The 22,186-nt window shown below is 54.2% G+C and overlaps 1 long non-coding RNA gene across 1 annotated transcript in view; it reads right to left on the bottom strand.

Moving 5' to 3' along the window:
* Positions 1–1,672: 1,672 nt before the first annotated feature.
* The window catches only part of LOC131482828 (uncharacterized), a 34,764-nt gene continuing 14,250 nt past the window's right edge, over positions 1,673–22,186 (bottom strand). The window contains exons 3-4 of the long non-coding RNA XR_009247332.1: positions 19,160–19,310; positions 1,673–1,735 (exon numbers count right to left, since the gene is read on the bottom strand). This is a non-coding gene — a long non-coding RNA (uncharacterized LOC131482828). The remainder of the gene's footprint in view (positions 1,736–19,159; positions 19,311–22,186) is intronic.

Genomic DNA, 22,186 nt, shown 5'->3' with positions numbered 1-22,186 from the left:
TAGTCTGATCACTGTAGTCCCATCCACTTTTATCATTAATGCTACAAAGGGCAGCTTTGTCTCTGCCCACCAGAAAGGTGGCGGCGGGCAGGGGGATCCAAAACAGAGCCCCCTGTTGCTGGGAAGCTCACAACCCAGTGGGGCCTGCTGGACCACGCTGTTCCTGGGGCCCCACGGTCACCCTGCAGTGCCCAGCTCCGCTCTTCTGTTGAGCTGCAGCAGCTTCTCACTGGGCCCCCTGCTCCTGTCCTGGCCCTTCCTGGTCTCAAGGTTTACCCCGCCTATGGGTGGGCGACTTCCCTCCCACCCAACCTCTCCCCAGGCCTTTGACTGTCCCTGCTTGGTGGCCTGTGTTGGTTTAGGCAGCAGTGGTAGCAAGAGGTGCGTCTTGATGGCTTTGAATGCCCCCGGGCTGCCCCTGGGGACGGCTGCTGCTGGGTCCCCAGAGTGGACCTGTCACAATATTTGTGCAGCAGGCAGAAGCATGCTTAGGCAGGCTGCACACACAGCGTTGCCAAGAGGCAGCCTCTTGGGCTGCCAGGCTGCCTGGCCGTGCCAGGGCACACCTGTCCTTTGGTTGTATCTGGCCTGACCACCTGGGGCACTGGTGGGGTCCAGCTTGGCCTGACCCAGGGGCGTGACCCTCATGGCCCATCTTCCCGGCTTCCGTTCAGCCTATCCCGGCTCCAATGTCCATGTACTTTGGCCCTTTGCAACTTTGAGGGCCTTGACCTCAGCCCCCCAAGACCTGAAGCACACGCCAGGTGCTCCCCAAGAACGACCAGCTTCGGAAGATAAGAAGACAACCTGCCATGCGTGGCCCCTGGGGACTGCAGCAGGCTGAGGGACACACGGGGAACCCCCAACTGCAGCAGGCTGAGGGACACACAGGGGACCCCCAACTGCAGCAGGCTGAGGGACACACGGGGGACCCCCAACTGCAGCAGGCTGAGACACACATGGGGGACCCCCAACTGCAGCAGGCTGAGACACACATGGGGGACCCCCAACTGCAGCAGGCTGAGGGACACACGGGGAACCCCCAACTGCAGCAGGCTGAGGGACACACGGGGGACCCCCAACTGCAGCAGGCTGAGACACACATGGGGGACCCCCAACTGCAGCAGGCTGAGGGACACACGGGGAACCCCCAACTGCAGCAGGCTGAGGGACACACGGGGGACCCCCAACTGCAGCAGGCTGAGGGACACACGGGGGACCCCCAACTGCAGCAGGCTGAGGGACACATGGGGGACCCGCAACGTGCTGCCTCTTGCACCAAGAGCAGTGGAGGTGGGACTTGTGTTGCTCAGGGCTCCTGCAAGGAGGGACTGTGAGCTGGAACTCTGGCTGTCCTTCTGGTCGCCTGTCCATCTGGCCTTCCAGGTACCCAACCCTGCACTGCATCTGTCCCACTGAGTCCTCCAGTGACCCCACTTCAGAGATGTAGACCTGACGTCCAGCATGCTACACATTCCTTGGGTCTACAGTTGACCCACTCCGGTCCTGGGACCCTTGCTCCCTGGCGCCCCCACTGTTGTGAACGGCCGCTCTTTTCCTGCCCTACCCCTGCCATGGCCTGGCTCCTACCTGGGACCCCGGCTCCTCTCATCCGGGGCCTCTCATCCGGGGGGGGCTCCTCCTCTCATCCGGGGGGCTCCCACAGGTCCCGGCTCCCACAGCCTCCGCAGCCTGGTGTGACTCCCCCACCTCGCATTCCTGCAGCTCAGCCAGTCTGAAACACACAATTTAGCACTTAATTACACACTCTGCGTACTAATTATTTTGTGCCTTATCCCTTCAGCACGCGTGAGTTCCTCCAGGCAGAGCTATGCCCTGGGCTTCAGCACGGCCTCTTTCTGTGGGGTGAGGGCTTCCTTGCTGCCCTGGTTTGGGGCACCTCACACTGTCTGTGTCCCTGGCAGAGGTTTCTCCACACCCCAACAGGTGCAGCGGAGCAGCGGGATCCCGCTGGCTGCCGGGGCAGATGAAGAGCTCAAGCCGACATCCAGAACCTGAACTCCTCTCGCTCCCTCAGAGCCCACAGGCGAGCTGGCTGCTGGACCTTCAGCCCTGGCTTCCAAAGCTCATCTGCACTCAACTGGGGCCACCAGCTCCAAGGCTGTCCCCCCAGCACCCCTTTGGCTGGCCCTCCCACCTGGACTGCGCAGCCTCCCTGCCTTCCTCAACTGGCACCTCCCACCCAAACCCTGCCTGCACAGTGCGAGGCGTCTGTTGGTGCCACCTCCCTGCAGGGCCCCAGGTGGCTGGGCCCAGGTGAACACCCTGGTTTCCTGGCTGCTCTGGCCCCCCCCTTCCTGGAGCACCCCAAACTCCAGCCACGTTGGAGTCCTGCGAAGACACCGCATCAGCAGGGTGAGCATGGTCCTCTCTCACACACACGCACACAGATGTTGATTTAAGGAATCAGCTGGCAACTTCGAAGCCTTGGAGCAGGGCAGCCCAGCTGGAGAAGCTGAGGGGAGTCTGAGAGAGGAGCGGCTGGAGCAGTTCAGGCCTGGAGAGCACGTGCCTGACCCACGGACACCCAGGAGGAGCCTAGAGTCTGGGGTCGCAGCTCTGGCGGATACCCAGGCTGGACAGGGCGGCAGCCAGGGTCTCCAGCTGTTGTTTCCGGTTTTGTTTATACAAAACCTCTGGCTTTAGTGATGTGGCCGCAGAGGGCAGCTTCCTTCTTTGGCTGCTTCGTGGAGGTTTGGATCCTGGAGACTGTGTTTGTTGCTTGGGTCTGAGGAAGGCGACCCGGCCAGCTCCTATGCTGGCTTCTGGTGACCAAGCTCCCATCCTCAATGGGTTGACATCTTGCAGAGGTGACAGAAGGGTAGTTGGTCATGGGAACAGATGCCTGCTGGTGGCAGGGCATCCAGGGCTGGGCCATACACAGAGCTAGGCTAAAGGCCAATGAGTCCATCTGCTCTGAGAGAGGCAATCTTTCTCCAGCTGGCGGTTAGACCAGTAACGCCCAGCGCAACTACCCTGGAGGTTTAGCCGTGAAGGTGCTCACAGCTCAGAGTCCCTGGGTTTTCTGCCCAGCACTGGCTCCCTAAACTGTGCAGCTCCAAGTGGGAGCCAGGCCTGGTCTCTGGGCTGAGGGCTTGCCCAGGAGGTGCCGGAGCTGCAGGGATCCTGGCTCAGACCTGCTGTCCTTCTCCAGCTCCTGCTCCCAGTTCCCGTTGCTCTGCGTCCTCACCAGCAGGTGGCACTGTCGCCAACCCCTCTCCTGAGCAATTCCACCCAATCCACACCTCTGGGTTTGAAGGGACTTTTCTTGCAGAGTGCGGAGTTGGGCAGATTGGGTCCCCTGGCACACAGGTGCTAGTAGGATTCATGAGGGTCCCAGCCACCTCGTGAGGACAGCACCCACAGACACCATCAGAGCCAGGGTTAGGACTTGGGTGTGTGGACGCCGAGTCATGAAAGGGCGGGAGTCTACTGTAAATTTGTATCTTTCCTTTGTTCTTTTTTTAAAAGAAATGTTTATCTGTTCTTTGCCCTGATTCCTTGCAGAAGGCTTGAACCTTAAAAAACAGTTCCATTTGGGGGCCAATGTTGGGGTGCAGCCAGTTCAGCTGCCCTGTGATGCCAGCATCCCATATCAGTGTTAGTTCTGGGACCGGCTGCTCTGCTTCCCCAGTCCAGCTCCCCATGGGTGCACCTGGGAAGGCGGCAGAGCATGGCCCCCCGTTTTGGGCCCCCCAAGCACCCATGCGGGAGTCGCGGATAAAGCTCCCGGCTACTGCCTTTGGTTGTGCGATTCCTTGCGGGTTATCTTAGGACAGACACCTAGTTCCCTGTGTCTCTCTGCTCGCCCTCACAACGGACCTGGACAACTTGGGCTTGGAGGGTCTGGACTTTAATTACCCCCTGGTCTCTGGCCTCCTCTGCTTTTCTGGTGGAGAAGGTTCAGGTGGGATGACCCACTGCAGCCAGATGGGGCAGGAGTCTGGGTTCCTTGCACCTGCTGGGCGGGGAAGGGGTTCTACGCCCCACTAGGTCTACACGGATGGTTCACCTGCTGGGGAGGGCAGAGCAGGGAGGAGACCTCATCACTCATGCACCCCCGCCCCGCCGGGGGCTCCACCTAGGTGTCACTAGGCTGCCTCAGCTGGCGCTCCCTCAGCCTGTGGGTGTGAGAGCCACTGAAGGACGCAGCCCTGTGCTCTCTAAGACCAGGCCCTGCCCCGGTCCTGATTACCCCACGAGTGGGCTTGTCTGGGCTCACAGCGCAGCCAGGGGAGCTGCAGGTGCGGTGGCAGCTACCTCTGTAGTCCGACGGAAGAGGCTGGGCCTTACCTACAGGTTGTGGGGATGACGTCACTTCCTGGCCCTCTCAGGTTTTCCTGCCCAGGATCCTCCCGTTGCTGGTTCTGAGCTGCAGGGCCCTCCAGCACCCAGGTGGGGATTTATGAGGCAAAAACAAACACCCGGCACCCCTCGCATGGACCCCCGTCATGCGGCTCCTGGGTGCCTGGGTCCCAGCTGCTCTGCTTGCTCTGCAGTTCTGGGTGTTTCCGTGATCGTGCCACACACCACACACGCGTGACTCTGAGTTGCCCTTAGCAGGAAGAATGGGGACGAGAACTCTCGCTCTGTCTCATGTCGGGGTCACAGAGGCCGCAGTCGCTCCTGGACCCCCATCGCCTGCCCCTCCTCCAGGGCCCCAGGGCCCCCCACGGCTGGAAGTCACACTGCTCATGGCTCTGCTCTGATGGTTTCTGTTTCTGTGCCTGAACACCTCTGTGGCGTGTGCCTGAGACCTGGGGTGACACCCGGGCCACGCATCAAGCAGAAGCTTTCCAAGACCCCAGAGGGTGGGCAGGGCAGCCGAGAAGGGGACCCCACTGAGGTCTGGAGACGCCAGTGTCCAGCGTGGGCCAGCCAGGCTGATCCCTGCCCCCTCCACGCATCCCCGGGCTAGGTTCCCAAGCCATTCTTGCTGGGTGCTCATAGTCACTCCACTCTCCTCCGGCCTGGGTCTTCCTGGTCTCACCCTGCCATGCTGCTGGCAGCTGCCACCCTGTGCACAGCATCCCTCCCACCCCACAGCCCCGTCCTCTTCCTCTTCTGAGCTCCTGCCTCATCCCCGCCCCTCAGGCCACCTGCCCAGGCGTCCTGGGGTGCTGCCCTTCCCTATCTGGCACACTTCTCTCTGGACCTACAGTGTCTGGACCAGCTCAGCGGAAGGAGACACACTCCCAAGACAGACAAAAGGGCAGTGAATTCACTAAGAAGCTAATTTAGAATTTCTGCATCGAGACCCTTCCGTTCTAAGGGGTTCCATCTCCTCCCTCCATCCTGGGGAAGAGATGAAACTCCTTCAACAACCGTCTCCCTTGTGTTTTCCTTCTCATCTCACACAAGTGAACGGAGGCCCTGAGGAGCACAGCCAGCGACCCAGCTGCTCGGCCCTCCTGTGGCCCCAAATGGCTGCTTGTACCCCAGCCGGCACAAAGGGAAAATCACCATGGCCTGTCTTTCTAATGCCACATATCGTTTCCAGGCTGCCTCTGGGGGAGCTTTTGAGCACCTAACCAAAAAGTACCCAGGGCTTGAGTGCCCCCACCGGCAGCCCTCACATGGACCTGTAAGATCAGATGGGCAAAAGCATCAGAGGGGAAAGGTAACATTGACTGAAGATGTACCATGCCCTGGGCTAGAAGCTCTCCTTCCAATCTCCCTTCCTTCCTTCATTGCTATTTATTTATTTGAAAGCTAGAGTTCCAGAGATGAAGGGACAGAGAGAGGGAGATCTTCCATGCTTTGGTTCATTCCCTCAAATGGCTAAATGGCTGGAGCTGGGCCAGGCTGCAGCCAGGAGCCTGGAGCTCCATGTGGCTCTCCCCATGTGGGTGCACGGGCCCAGGTACCCTCACCATCTCCCGCTGCTTTCCCAGGAGCATTAGCAGGGAGCTGGATGGGAAGTGGAGCAGTCGAGATTAGAACCAGCACTCTCCTGTGTGATGTGGATGTGGCAGGTGGTGGCTTAACTTGCTACACCACAGTAATGACCCCTGGCTAGGGAGAGACTTGAGTCCTGGTGGAGCGTGGACTCAGATCCAGGCACTCCCAGGTGGACTGCGGGCAGCTCAGCAGGTGTTTCATCAGCGCTAGCCCAGCACCCCGGGCCGGCCTGTCCTGTATACCTCAATCTGTGCACAGTTACACAGGTGACGTGCCTGTGCTCCCTGCCTCTGGGAAGGCCCTGCCACGGTCCTCGGTGCACACTGAAGGGCGTTGTGTCCTCTCATTGGCTGGCCACCGGACATGAGATGTCCATTGCTCTGGAGCCCTCCTCCCTGGACAGGGCCTGACCTTTGGGCAAATTAGCCGTCTTGTGCAGGCAGCCCCCTCGAGGACCCAGTTACTGGCCCTCAACCCTCCTAGCCTTGGCCGGGAGGGGGGCCAAGGGCTGAGTAAGGGGGGATGGAATCAGTACCTTCCTCACAAGGGGAGGTCTGGGTTGCCTGGACCAGGGTCCTCAACGGAGTACCTGAGGTCACACGGCTTGCCAGGTCAGAGCCAAGATGCCAGCTGGCGTCTGTCTCCCAAACCCATTTTCCTGCTTATGGCCTGGGAAAGCAGTGGAAAATGACCCAAAGCCTTGGGACCCTGCACCTGCGTGGGAGACCTGGAAGAAGCTCCTGGCTCCTGGCTTCTGATTAGCTCAGCTCCAGCTATGGAGGCCACTTGGGGAGTGAATCAGCAGATGGAAGATCTTTGTCTCTCTTGGTCTCTGTAAACCTGCCTTTCTGATAAAAACAAATCCTTTCAAAAATATCTTTAAAAACATGTTTTTACTTTCAATGGTCACTTTAATGAATTTGTAAAAAAAAAAAAAAAAGATTTATTTACTTGAAAGTCAGTTACAGAGAGGATGGGAGACAGATTTTCCATGTGCTGGTTCACTTCCCAGGGAGCCGCATCGGCTGGGGTTGGGCCAGGTTAGGGCAAGGAGTTTCATCTTGGTCTCTCACATGGCTGCAGGGGCCTGTGCATAGCCTTCCTCTGCGACTTTGCTCAGGCCAGTAGCAGTGAGCTGGGTTGGAAGTGGAGCAGCCAGAACTCTAACTTGTGCGCATATGGGATGCCGGTGCCACAGCAGGTGAGTATTTTAAGCATACTTCATCCACCCTGCTGCGCTGATAGCAAAGATGGTTCCAAGACGGCCAACAAATGCTCGTTTAGCGCCAGGCAGTTGCCTGTGGTGACCATGGGATGCAACTTTTAAAAGTTTAGCCACGAACAGCCTCGTCCTTTAATCTTCTCTTGTATCTCCATCTGTGGGGCCGCGCTGGATTCCTGGCTTCCGGCCCTGCCACGCACACAGTGGGCGGAATCTCTTTCACCTCCTCTCCTCTGCCTGGGCAGGCACCGGCCCAGAGCCGCTAGGCATGGTGGGCGGGGAGCCAGGCCCCGCTTGGGTAGCATCGCCATGGCAACCTCTCCCCACTCTGCTCCTCGCTGAGACCCGGGCATCTGTGGCCATGGCGACCAGCGCCGCCACTCGCACATCTGCATAGCAACCAGAGAGGGTGCCGGGCGCAGCTGGGCCCCCGCTTCGGGAGAGCAGGTACGCTCAGAGCTTTTATGAATCATTAAGGAGAAGATGGGGACCTCGACGCCAAAGCGGACAAAGGACCCGGACAAAAGATATGGAACCACAAGTGGCTAATAAATCCGTGACAAGTGCCGAGTAATTCCTGTGATCATAGAAATGCAAATGCCAACAACAATAAGACACTTTAAAAAAAAAATCCCAGTGTGATTGGCGATTGGCAAGAGATGAGGAAACAAAAAGATAAGACCCAGTGCTGGGGGTGGGGAGGCGGTGCGGGGGGGGGGGGAATAGGAACTTGCCCACCCTGCTGGTCTAAGTGCACATTTATAGAACATTCTGGAAGGGCAATTTGGCAAGACGTATCAAAGCCTTTAAAATGCACATATCCTTTGAACCGGCAATTCCCCAGTTCTAGTAATTTATTCCAAGGTAATAATTAAGTGAGTAAAGATTTAGCTACAAGTGTGTTCCCTGGAGGGACCGTTAAAATAGCATAAAAAAAAGTTTGGAACAACTACAATCTGAGATAAATTGATTTAATCCACTGTGTGGCATTCGTACGCGGGAATGCTATGCAACCATTAACAAGTACTACAGAAGACTAATGGCGGTGATAGACATTCAGAACATGTTAAGTGGAAAAGAAACAAAACAGGTGTGTGGCGCCTGTGGCTTTGGCGGGGAAGGGTGCTGCTCTGGGCCCTCCCACTGTGCCCTTTGGCCTCAGCATGCTTTGCACCCAGACAGCGACCCTGGGGCTCAGGGGAACACCTGAGTCGTTAAACGCCCACATGAGATGTTTAAAATTTTTTAAACATTTCAATTATGGCCAAAACATATCACCCTAGCAATTTTTTTAAAGCAGGGTTTTGTTTGTTTGTTTAGCTATTTGAAAGGCAGCGGGCAAAAGCGAGCAAGATTGTCCATCCACTGGCTCACCAGCCCCCAGACGCCCACAATAGCCAGGAGCCAGGAACTCTGTCCCATTCTTCCTTGCGGGTGGGTGCCAGGGACCTGGGCACTCTCCCTGCAGCCACATGGGAGACCTGGAAGAAGCTCCTGGCTCCTGGCTTCTGATTAGCTCAGCTCCAGCCATTGCGGCTACTTGGGGAGTGAATCATCGGATGGAAGATCTTCCTCTCTGTCTCTCCTCCTTTCTGTATATCTGACTTATTGATAAAAGTAAATATTAATATTTATCTTTATTGGTAAGGCAGGTCAGATTTACAGAGAGAAAAAAATATTTCATTCACTGATTCATTCCCCAAGTGGCTGCAGCATCTGGAGCTGAGTTGATCTGAAGCCAGGAGTCAGGGGCTTTTTCCAGGTCTCTCACATGGGTGCAGGGTCCCCAGGCTTTAAGCCACCCTCAACTGCTTTCCCAGGCCACGAACAGGGAGCCAGATGGGAAGTGGAGCAGCTGGGACATGAACCAGCACCCACATGGGATCCTGGAGTAGGCACAGCAAGAATTTAGTCACTGAGCCATCGCGCCAGGCCCCATATGGTGCATTTTGCACTGTTCCTCACACCCAGTTGAGATTCTTCCGCCCAAGCAGGAAGGGGGAAGGGAACTCGTGGATTCTGAGATCATCCTTTCTGCTTTGCTGGATGGGTTCCAATCGGATCTTTAAAATACAGTGACCATTAAAGCACAAAAACGGCAGGATTTCAACATGATTCTGCTGTGATTAAAACAAAAGAGTGCGTATGCATGAACGGAATGAAAGGCACTGGAATGCTAAGCACGGTTTACCCCGAGGAGTGGGGTCTGGGTGATTTTATTTCCCTCTTTCTGTTCTTGTCCGTTTTGAGATGCTCTGTGGTAAACATGGGTGACTTTTGGAAGAAAGAAAAAATACATTTCAAAAGGGCTGACACCTGAAGATACACACCTGTAAGACCCATCCTTTAGGGAAAGGGCCACTCACTCCTGCAGAGACACTTGTATGTTTCAAAGGGGTTCACAGTTCTGCGGCTAAAACAAGACACACGATAAATATTTGCAGAATCAATTAATCCGTGAGCCCGCTCGGGGGGTTTCTGTAAGTGGCAGGCTCCCTAGTGCACTGGAGAGGAAATCAATTTACAAAGCCTCCGTTGGCATCATCCCCCCCAGACTTATCCACTGTGCAAAGTGGAGGAGCAGAGGAAACAGAATGTTCCATTCCTGTTCCACCCCGCACATAGTCCTGGCCCTCCGCCCCAGACCATCCCGGGTCTGGGTGGGAAAGGGGGAGCTGCAGTCCTCTGCTTTCTGGGTACTTTGGTGCTTATGGAAAAGCCACCCAGGAGGAAGACTGTTAGGACTGAGGATATGTGGACATGGCTGTGAAAGGGATCCAGCGTGGGAAAACACAGGGCTTTCCCTAAGTGCTGTTACTGCGAGTTGGGAATGAATGAAACCAAGACACACAGCCCAGTGAGTGACTGGAAGGCAGAACACCCACAGAGCCCCCGACCGGGTCATGAAATTGAACTTGGCTAGCACCCCGCAAGGTCCCCTGATCCTCTGCCGTCCCCTCCAGGCAACAGTGATTACCGTTCTGCTTGATTTCCATCTATTTCTCAGTTTCTCCAAATGTTCCACTGTTGATGAAGTTCGTTCCAGTCGTGGCAGCTGGGAGGGTGTCCTGTATCACTTCTATTCTATAGGTGTGTGGAGGTCTGTTTGATAAGCTGGCTCGTGGTTTACCCTGGAGAATACACCATGTGCCCTGCAGAAGGATGCTGGTCCTGTGGCTGTTGGGGACAGTGTCCTACAGACGCTTGGTAGGCGTACTTGCTTTGTATTTAGGTCTAATATTATTATGATGGACTCTCTGGCCTAGTTATTTACATCTCAAAGGCAGAGAGATACAGAGAAGGGATGGGAGCAGGGGAAGAGAGAATCGTCCATCGCTGGTTCATTCCTTAAACGGCTACAAGAGCCCAGAAATGGGCCTGGCGCGATGTCTCAGTGGCTAAATCCTCACCTCGAAAGCACTGGGATCCCACATGGGTGCCAGTTCATTCATATCCCAGGTGCTCCACTTCCCATCCAGCTCCATGCCTGGGAAAGCAACAGAGGATGGCCCAAAGTCTTGGGATCTTGCACTCTTGTGGGAGACCTAGAAGAAGCTCCTGGCTCCTGGCTTTAGATCAGTGCAACTCCGGCCACTGCGGCCACTTGGGGAGTGAACCAGCAGACAGAGGGTCTTTCTGTCTTTCCTGTTCTCTGTATATTTTTAATAAAAATAAATTTTTTTTAAGATTTATTTTATTTTATTTTTATTACAAAGTCAGACATACTGAGAAGAGGAGAGACAGAGAGGAAGTGGAGCTGCCGGGATTAGAACCAGCGGCCACATGGGATCAAGGCGAGGACCTTAGCCACTAGGCCACGCTGCCGAGCCCAATAAAAATAAATTCTTAAAAAAAGAGCCCAGAACTCCATCTAAGGCTCCCACATGAGTGTCAGAGGACAAGGTACGCTACTTTTCTGAGCACTTTAGCAGGGAGCTGAGCTGGAAGCAGAGTGGCTGGGATTGTAATGGGTTCTCTGCAAGTGGTGGCTTAACTTGCTGCACCACTGCGCCAGCCCTTTCATCTAATGTCTCTATCCGTTACCGAAAGTGGATGTTCCCATCACTATGACAGTCCTTCCGCACTTTCACACTTTTATATGTTCGAATTGGAATCTCCTCTTGTTTTCAGAATTTAGCGGTGCCATGTTTTCAAGTTTATCCCGACAATCTATGTCTCTTGGTCAGTTGTTAATGTATTCATTTTCTCATTTTATTTGAAAGGCGCACAAATACACACACACACACACACACACACACACACAGATCTGCTTCCATCCACTGGTTCACTCTCCCAATGCCTGCAGTGGTCACGATGGTGCCCAGCGAAGGCCAGGAGACCAGCACTCCATCCAGATCTCCCACACGGCTGGCAGGGACCCTAATACTTGAGCCATCACCTGCTGCCTCCATGATGCACATAAGCAGAGGATGAGCTGGGATTCCAACGAGCTGCTCTGATATGGGACGTGGGGGGCCTGAATATCCAGCCTTCGGCTGCTTCAGACATTCACAGTGGATGTCGCTGTTGGTAGGGTCGGTACTCTGCCATTTTACATTTATGTTTTCTGTTTTTCTGATGCCATTTTTGTGTTGTCTTCCTTTCCTGTTTGCTTTTTTTATTTATTTATTTTTATTGGAAAGTCAGGTATACAGAGAGAAGGAGAGACAGAGGGGAAGATCTTCGGTCCGTTGATTCACTCCCCAAATGACTGCAACGGCTGGAGCTGTGTCGATCCAAAGCCAGGAGCCAGGAGCTTCCTCAGGGTCTCCCATGTAAGCTGCAGGGTCCCAAGGCTTTGTGCTGTCCTCTACTGCTTCCCCAGGCAACAGGCAGGGAGCTGGATGGTAAGTGGGGCTGCCAGGATTAGAACCGGTGCCTATGTGGGATCCCAGCATGTTCAAGATGAGGACTTTACCATGCCGGGCCCTCAAATTACCAAATCCCAAAAATATTTTAAGAAGTGGCATTTGTACCATGTTCCCTTATAAGCCACAGAATTTCTGTGGAAGGGATGGGATGGAAACTAGATCCTTTAGAGAATATATTGTGAAAGATCGAGCCTGTGGGTTCACCATCTTGCCCCACACACTGGCTTTATTGACTTGTTCATAACTGAACAGGAGAAGGGACCTCCTGCCTCCAGAGGGCACCCAGCGGGTCAGCACCAGCCAGGGGCAGTCGGGCAAGAGGCACTCCTGTGTCCCTGGCTGCAGTCACCTGGACGGGAGGCTCCGCCTCGCTGGGCAGGGAGGCGGGAAGGGGTGTCACTGAATGCCACAGACCTTCGAGCTTCCCGAGTACATGTTTCCTCCTCGTTTTGTGTCTTTATTCTCCACCTGTTAACCTTTCTGCCCCCCAGCCCCCCGCAATCCCCACCGGGACATCAGCATCATTATTCCAGCGTACAGGCAATATTCTTATAGTTTCTCTCACCTATTTGCTGATTGCCTCACTCCTTCCTGCCCGCCTGGTTGCTTCATGGTCATGCTCAGTTCTGGCCCTTACTGTAGCGTGGCTGTTTTTTTTTTTTTTTTGGATGATTCACTTCCATTGCTTTCTGGTTGACACTATTCTCATCTTGGCTCTGCTCTTGAGTGATCTGTCTCTGAGGACAGAGGGCAGACTTCCAAGAGGGCAGACTTCCTTGCCACGGCTGGAGGAATCTTTTCCATTGTCTTGCGGTTTGCATTGGCTGCACTGCCATGTCAGTTGTCAGTCTCTGTGCTACTCCTGGAATGCCACACAAGTTGGTTGCTCTGGATATTTGTAGATTTTCTCTGCTTTTTGTTTTGTTTTCAGCAATTGATAGGCCTAAGTGTTGATTTATTCTACTTAGCTGTTTTAGGGTTTGTACAGCTTCTTAGATCTGAGAATGTATGTTTTCTCACTGTTCTAGGAATATTTTCGTCTTTTCTTTCTTTTCTATTTTGTTTTTCCCCCTCTTGAGGTTTCCATTATGTTAGATACTCTCTTCTATTCTCATTGTCTCACATCTTTTACTTTCCCTATTGCATGCTTTTCTGGCTTATTCTAGCGTCTCCACTCTCCAAGCCCCCATCCCACTCCTTTCCTTTAATTCACTGAGGTTTGCAAAATTTCTTAGCTCACAACATATTTAGTTTCCCTGTGGTATTCCTCAGTGAAAACACACCCATAACAGTTCTCTAAGTTGCTAAGTCCAAAGGACCCAACTGGCCTTAACATCCTTGCATCTGAGTCACCTTTTGGGCCCCATATAGTTTCTCCTGCACTGCAACCAGCTTGGACATTGCTGGGGTCCCTCATTCTTCACTGACTTTCCTGCAGTAATTGCTTTGTGTCATAGCCATCTCTGAAAACTTGGCTTTGTGAAGATATGATATCGTTATAAGTAATACAGTTCTCTCATGCTGAAATTGTGAACCTCTTAGAGTTAGTAGTCGTGTTTCCCCTGCTAATTAAAGACCTCCACTGAGCCCATTGCCCTAGACAGCACAGTCAGGCCAAGTCTCCACCCTTAACCATCAGGACTTTGAAGGACTTCTACCCTGTCAAGGACTGACATTAATATCAGAACACTGCCAGAACTCTCAATTTCGCTCTCACGCAAAATAACCAGTCATTTTCACATGTGTGAGTCATTATGCCCCTACCTGGGCACTTGTGGGTCTGCTTCTATCATCAGCTTTCTCTGCTACAGCCATGCTGTTTCCTGATGTAGTGCTTGGTCACGGTGGTGCTCAGGATGGCACCCACAATGTCCATGGTGTTCTGGGCGCTGCATTTGAAAGACTGACACGCAGGACAGCCGGAAGCCCAGGACAGTGTTTTGTTCCTCTGTGGGGGAGTTCCTCTGGTGTGCACAAAAGGTGGCCAGCTTGGGGTTTCCCTTGTCCCTGAGCTGTCCCAAGCCCAAGAGTCCCATTTGTGAAATGGGCTCGGGAGGCCACTGCGTCCTGCCCAAGCATGTGCACAAGATCCATGCAAGTATGGATGCTGACTCCCCACCTGGATCCCTGGTTCCACAGCTGCCTGTGTGAGAGGGGCTGTGTCCCCTGCCTTCAGTCTTGAGCTCACACTGCCTATCACCGTGTAGGGCATTCCAGAGTCCTGGACTGCAAGTGGGAAGACCTTCACGGGGTCTCTGCAAGACGTGTAGGACACTTAGCCACTTTCTTTGTTTTCGGAAGTCCGGGCCCATGTGTATTGATCATTTTCACAGCTGCCATGTCTCTCTAATTTATTTATTGGCTTTTATCTTGATGGTTGTCTTTCCTGTACGTTGCTTTGGGGATGTCCTTTTTTTTTTAAAAAAAGACATCAGGGGTTGAAAGTTTCATCTGCTCGTGCTCTTAGGGGTACGAGTGGGTTGGTGATGAAAAGTGTTTAATGCTGGGGGCGCATCTCTGAGGCTGACGGGAACGTCCTGCAGGTTCTCAGCTGAGTGATTTCATTTCCATTGTTTTCTGGGCAGGCGGTTAGTGCGCACATACAGTTTTTCCCTTGACCTAGATGTTATTTCGGAGCGTGCTTTCCACTCTGAGTCTCTATTTTTAGATGGCATTACTTGTTAGTTTTGGGATACTGCACTCAAGACTGAGGTCTCAGAAATACATCTTCAGACTATTTTTTTGGGGGGTGGGGGAGGTGGGACATTCTCAGGGTGACAGAGTACATGGTCGGCTTCCACAGATGCCTCAGGGACCATCACATGGAGGACGTCCTGTCTCTGTGTGCTGAGGTGCCCACGTGTGGATTTTATCTTCCCAACTAGACATTCCCTATCCTCTGTAAACAACCCTTTTTGATTGTTTATTTATGACTTCATTACGAGGGTGAGCAAATTAAAAATGCCCTCCCGTAGTCAGATTTCCTGATCTGAGTTTGTTTCTAACATTTAAAAACATGCTTTGGGGCTCGGCAGCGTGGCCTAGTGGCTAAGGTCCTCGCCTTGATCCCATATGGCTGCTGGTTCTAAACCCGGCAGCTCCACTTCCTCTCTATCTCTCCTCCTCTCAGTACATCTGACTTTGTAATAAAAATTAAAAAAATCTTTAAAAAAAAAAAAAACATGCTTTGTGGCTGTGTGGCTTGGCCCATGAAGAACCATCATAATTCAATGAGTCTTTGAGGCCACTGAAGAGCCTGCTCCTCGCCTCACTGTTCTCATCTCTGCAGTGGACACAGTAGCTGGCATTCTCTCTTGAGATGCTGCACGCCGTAGAGGAGGGCCTGTCCTGCCTGCTCTGCCTCCCAGCACAGCTTCCTGCCTGGGGCACACTGGAAGGCAGCTGGTGATAGCTCGGTTCCTGGTCCCTGACATTCACATGGAGACCCGGGTGGGATTCTCTGCTTCTGGCTCAGCCCTGGCTCTTACAGCCATTGGGAGAGTGAATCAGTGGATGGAAAATCTTTCACTCTCCCTGACCTTCAATAAAATGAAAAGAAATACATATTTTAATGGGGGTTGAGGAGCCTGGGGACTGGTGTAGCAGTTTAAGACACTAACTGGGATGCCAGCACCCCCTGCTGGAGGGCCTGTGTTTGAGTCCCGGCTCCATTCCTGATTCCACTTCATCCTGGGAGGCAGCTGGGGATGGCTGTAGTAGTAGGGTCTCTGTCCGACTGGAGCTCGTGGCTCCTCACTTGGGCCTGACCCGGTCCCTATCTGTTGAGAGTGCTCTAGTGGATGGGAGATCTTGTCATCTTTCTCTCCACCTTTCAAATAAACAAAACAGAAGCTGAGAAGCAATCCGGTGGATACCTGTCCGGTGTTCGGAGAAGTGCCCAGGGGCACTGGCACCAGAGTAGCCGCCGCTGGTGGTGCTGCACCTTGCCTGTTGTATGCCAACCACACTTCACCTGGAGGCTTTGCCGGATAGCCATGCTGTGGCCCTGCTTTCTCTTGCTCAAGTTGAAACACACACAGGATCACTGTCACCTGTGTGCTCACATGCACGTCCAGGGGTCTTATCTGCTGCCTGCCTCGCTCCTTTCCCCCTCCCTGTTTCCTGTCCGCCTGGCGTGCAGGCCTGGCTCCCAGCTTTCTAGGCTGAGGTCCCTTCCGGGGCTTCATTTCAAACAAAGGACACGGCAGCTTGGAGGTCTGGTCCCTGCAGGTGGCTCCAACCATGCGCCACCCCCACCACGTATCACCAGGCGCTGTTCCCCACACCATGTATCCCCAGAAGCTCCCCCTCCCTGACCCCCGTCCCCCATTCCCTCGGCTTTTATTTCCCTGCCTAAAGGGGCTGCTGGGAGCTTGTCCTCTTCATCTTGCTGATTTTTCTCCTTCCCCGTGAAGCTGTGCCAGTCCAGAGGAGTCTGGCTCTTGCCAAGGCTTCAGGAGCGCACACTTCCCTCCGAGCGAGAGTCTGATCAAAGCCCTCGGCCTGTTCCAGATCCCTGATCTTTGCTTGGGAAGCCGTCCCCTGGGCTGACAGCGCTCCTGCTGCATCCACAGAGCCTGCTGGCTTCCTGTCTGCCTTCGCTGCCAGGGGCGGCAGAGCCAGAGCCAGGCCTGGTGCTGCCTCTCTCCCTCCCCACTCCCTGCTTCTCCTCCATTCACTTTGCTGTCTCCCCCTCCTTCCCCCTTCCTTTCTTTGCTGAAACTCACTCTGTGTCTATTGCACAGTGCTGTTGGGCCTTGTTCTGGCCACAAAGATGGAGAATGAGCACAAATAGGTGTGGTTTGACCAGTGACCCCTGCCCCATGTGGCCTGATGGCTACTGTGTCGGTGACGTTGGCACACGGGGTCCTCCTCTGCTGCTCGCTTCACCCTCTGCACACCCAAGGCTACACACAGGTGTCTGTGGGCACTGACCAAAGTCACACACAGGATGCACGTGGCAGTCATGCACGCTAAACCCCAGCCAGAAACGACCCACACGTTTCCCCTGGCAGGAGAATCAGGAGACAAATTTGGGCATAGCAGTGTGGATCAGTGGCCTGCTGTCACCTGCAGCAACACACATCTGCTGCACCACAACCCTTCCTATGTGATTGAATATATGGACAGATGTGGCACCTGCAGAATAAAGCCAGGCTTCATGAAGTCCCAAGAAGAGCCACCCAAGGGAAGAGGGGGACTGTGAGAAGTTGCCAAAGGGTGGCTATGTTGCACTTCCTTCTCTGGGTTCCATTTACACAAATGGCCTTCCTGGTGGGAGCTGTATAACTTGCACACTTAGGGCTTGTGTGTATGTCTCAGAATGTTGTGCTCCAACACAATGAAATGGAATAAAACTCAGCACAAATTCAGACATGTGTCCCTGCCGTCTTGGGAGAAGTGGAGACAGAGGTTCAGCAGAAGCGGGGATTAGGGGAAGGGTCTGGCGACAGCATGTCTGGCTCTGCCCTGGTGGGGGAGGCCACCATGGCTGGGTGTCCCAGGGAACTGGTGAAGCAGGGACTTGGGGTAGGGTGGGTGTGGGAGAAGAACAGCCCAGCATGTGCTTAGTGGGTTCTGGGGCAGATCATTGGGGTCAAGGATGGGGCCACAGGAGGGACTGTGGGAGATGAGGGTGGTTGGTGTCACGGTGTACTAGGCCAAGCTTCTGCCTGCGGTGCCACATCCTTCTGTATGGGTGCCAGTTTGTGTTCTGACTACTCCATTTCCAATCCAGCTCCCTGCTTATGGCCTGGGAAAGCAGAGGAAGATGGTTCATGTCCTTGGGCCCCTGTACCCACATGGGAGACCTGGAGGAAGCTCCTGGCTCCTGGCTTCAGATTGGCTCAGCTCCTAACACTGCAGCCATTTGGGGAGTGAACCAGTGGATGGACGGTCTCTCTGTCTCTCATTCTCTCCCTGTGACTTTGCCTTTTAAATGAAAATAAAATAAATCTAACCAACAAACAAAAAAGCCATGGGAAGCCTTTAAGCTGCTTGGGGAAGTAGGGTTGTGTGTGTGTGTGTGTGTGTGTTTCCTTTTGTGTTTCTGTGGGTATGTTTGTATTCCTGTGTTTGTGTGCATATATGCGGGTGTGTGCTTGCCTTGGTGTATATGTGTTTTTGTGTTCCTGTGTGTGTGCATGTATTTTTCATATGCATTTTTTGTTTCTGTATGTTTGCATTCCTGTGTTTTTGTGTGCCTGTGTGTTTGTATGTGTATGGTTTTGTGTTCCTGATTGTGTGTGTGTCCTGGAGCACAGTTCCAACCCCCAGGCCCCTCTACCTACCCCACCCCATGTGTCCTTCCAGGTCACCTCCGCTCTCTAAGGAGTCTAATTAGCCCAGCCCATCTGCTGGCCACCTGGGCCTGATCATGGAGCGTTTCGTCTCTCACAAAGAGGACCAGATGCCCTCCGGTGGGCACCCCTTGGCCCCCAACATGCTTCTGCTGGGCACCACGTCACCCTTGACCTGGATCAGCTACTGGTAGCCAAAGTCCCTTGTCCGTCTCCCAGGGGCCCCCGACTGTCCCCTCTGCCCTCCGCACTCTGGCTAGCTCAGCTGGCAGCAGAGCCACAGGTGCTCCAGGGTTGTTTCTTCTGCTGCCTTCTCTGCCCTCAGGTCCCAGGCAAGCATCTGTTACTGTCCTGCACGCGCAAACAAAAGGCAAAATACGAATGGTAAGGGGCCGGCGCTGTGGTACAGCACAGTAAGTCATCACCTACGAAGCCACCATCCCACATGAACACTGGTTCGAGTCCTGGCTGTTCCTCAACTGAGTTAGCTCCTTGCTAATGCACCTGGGAAAGCAGTGGAAGATGGCTCAAGTCCTTGGGCTCCTGCCCCGTATGCGAGATCTAGAAGACACACCTGTCTCCTGGCTTCGGTCAGGCCCAGCCCTGGCCATTGCAACCATTTGGGGGAATGAATCAGTGGATGGATGATACCTTTTTCTCTGCCTCTCCCTTTCTCTAACTCTATCTTTCAATTAAATAAATAAGTAAATCTGTTTTTTTTTAATTACTGACAATGAAAACCATCCCACTTTTTTTCTCAGGTTGGTTTCGTGTCTTTCCAGAAATTCCCTTCTTTGCATATGCATCAAGCCCCTTCCCTCCCCTCCCCCCCCAAAAAACAGTACCTCATACAGAATGTTCTGGCCTTTCCGAGGTGTAAGGCACGGCCCCCGAGTGGCTAGAGCACCAGTAGTTCCAGATGTTTCATCCCCAGCAGTTGCAGCCCAGGCACACCAAGGGAGACAGAAGCCTCCCACTCTGAGAGAGCAGACTGCCCTGGAGGAGAACCAAGCAGGTGACGTCAGACAGCTGGTAGCACTGTCTACTAGTGGTGGGCAGGGGTCTCTGGGGACATCCCTGGGCAGCAGATGTGGTGGGCATAAGGGACACAGGACCTGAAAAGAGGTGAGGTGAGTGGTGGTAGAAGGGTAGGATTGAGCCAGATAGCTCCTCCAATTGGATGCTGGCCACACCCACCTGTAACACCTCCTCCTTCTGACCAGAGACCCACCGGGCTGCCCCAGGAGGCACAGGAGACTCTCTGTGGCTACTTGACTGTGCCCCCACAGGCTTGGTGCCCATCCAGTTCCCAACACCCCCTGGCCACCACCTGCCCCTCCTTGCTCCTCTCATCTGCTGCGTGGGCAAAGGCCAATAGGGGCCGGCCTGCACCTGTCAGCGCGAGCCCGCTGACTGCCACTTATTCCTCCTAGCCTCGTCGCCAGAACTGGGCATGCTTCTCTGAGGGAAAAGTAATTTATTTTGTAATTACAAAAGACAATGGGCTTGAACAAAAAGGGACAGGCAGCTGGGCCATCTGGGGGCTGTCTGAGGTATCTGAAAGGAGGGGGAAGAGAAAGTCAAGGGCGTGGGAGAGCCTTCGGGCCCATTCCCGGCCCAGCCACTTCCTTAAGGACTTGGGGTCTCCTCGCGAGCTGGGGCATGGTTCCAGGGTTCCCCTAGATGAGATCATCTAAAATCCTGGGCGCTCATTCTGGACATTATGTAATTGTTCTGGCACATCAGTTCCCTCCTCTCTTCTGCACCCTCGCCCACAGCACTCACACACACTGCTCCTGTCTGTGAACAGAAACGGTGCCTGGAAGAGCCTGGGTTTACCCCAAAGCAGACAGCTCTGCCACGTGCTGGCCACCTGGTCCTGTTGGGACCTTGGTCTTCCCCTCTGTCCAGCCAGGAGGGTTGCAGAGTGACCTTTGAAGGACTGATGTGGGGCTTAGGACATAGAGAGGTGCTTGGCAAGGGCTAGCGCTGCCCATCGCTGCCCTCCCTGGCCACCTTTGCTCTCCACCTGTTTGGAGCCTCGTAGGTGGGACTGTTGCGGAACCCCTTGGGGCTGTGGGCCTCATTTCAGATGTGGCTGTTTCCCACCAAACCATCCCTGCTCCCAGGATTGACTCTGGCTTCTCCCCTTCCCTGCCCCACAGCAGGTCAGACTCACTGGGGCCGGAGACAAGCTCCTTCAAGCCTTGCCTTGCGCCATGAGGACAGCTGGCTGCTGTGCTCTTTCTTTTTCCCTTGTACCCCCTCTCCTGTCTACCCCCAGCTCTGCTCCCAAAGCTCCACACCTATATGACTCACCAGGTGTCCTGTTCCCCTCAATGAGCTCTCTGCTCGCTAAAACCTAACTTATATACGGGGACACCCAAGCTACTGCAAACACCGATGGGTGCTTGTCAATGTCCCAGCAGCTCATAAAGACCTTGCCTAACTTGAACTCCTTCCCCTAAGTGCAGGAAAGCCCAGTTGAGATATGCCTGCTCTCTGATTGGCTCTGCCTGGTATATCACTACTCTTTGAACCAATCCCTATAGAGAGGGAGAGGCAATACTCTTATTGGCCAGGCCTGGGCCATCTGGTCAACTTAGAGCCCAAGTCCATTATCCACCCATGACTGGGGACTGAGAAACGGGTGCAGACTCTGAGGTGCCATGTGCGAGGAGGCAGTGGATGCCAGCAGAACCAAGCTTCCCTGATGCAGGTCCTGCCCCCTGAGAGCCCAGACTGAGGGAGGAGGCAGCATGCAGGCTGCACTGAGGGAGAAGGGATATGGTCAGGGAACCCACAGAGCTGGTGGAAAAAGCCCCTTTCCTGATCCCCCCAAAAGGGATGTAGGGTTGTTGGGGAGGGGTCTCACAAGGCACAATGTGAGCTGAACAAACGATTCTTTCAGGTGCCCTGCCTTGAGTGGCTGCTGTGTGGCCAGGTGGGCAGACAGATGTTCGTGTCCACCATGGAGCAAACTCCAAGCCACCACTGAGTGGCACACCCAAATCAAATGCCCCAAACGGCCACAGCTGGCCAGTGGCTCCGTTGGTTGATTGATGATTCTCTCCTTCTTCATCTAACAGCTACAGGGAGCCCCGAGATATTGGTTTCTCAGGGGTGCTCTGAGCCGTGAAGCCTCCCTTTGCCCGTGTCTGCTCCAAGGGCTTTGTCTCGGGGCAGTGAGGGTCCCATTCCCTGGTTAGGGCACTGGGTGAGGACCTTCACAGGCAGGCATGTGCTACTTTGCCAATGAAGCAGATGGTGCCTGTTGTGCCCTGGACCAGCTCAGTTCAGCTGTCTGCCCTGCCTTCCCCACCAAGGGTCAGTCCCTGCTGCTCAGCGTCACCCTGTCTCTGCTCCCAGGTTCACTTCAAGACTGGTCCTGCCCTGAGTGGATTGTCGGGCTGCTCCCCTCTCCCATGCATTGCCCCTCCCTCCTTCAGCTCTGTTCCCAAAGCTGCCTCACTCCTGAGCATTCCACCAGGTGTCCTGGCGCCTGGCCTCCTGCCCTGCGCCTGCTCCCTTACCACATCCTAGCAGCCACCTGACCAACAGGGCCAGGAATATGGGTGTCATTCATGACTCTCCCCTTGACCCTGCTTTCCATGCTCACCTGATGTTTCCCACTCCCTGCGGCCCCCTGTGTCCATGTGCTGACCTTGGCTTTAAGACCTGGGTGTCTACCTGGGAGCCAATTAGAGAGCAGGCATATCTCAACTGGGCTTTCCTGCACTTAGGGCCCCAAAAGAAGGAGATCTCCTGGGTGTCTACCTGACCGTGAGGGCCTCAGGCTTCTGTCTCTCTTTAGAGTACACTCCTACATCCAGCTCCCAATGGGGCCATCAGAGCATGCCTCCCTGCCCTCT

This window comes from Ochotona princeps, chromosome 21 (genome assembly GCF_030435755.1).
Source record: "Ochotona princeps isolate mOchPri1 chromosome 21, mOchPri1.hap1, whole genome shotgun sequence".
NCBI lineage: Eukaryota > Metazoa > Chordata > Mammalia > Lagomorpha > Ochotonidae > Ochotona > Ochotona princeps.
Note: the sequence above shows the minus strand (reverse complement) of the source record. Positions and strands in the feature narration are given on the sequence as shown.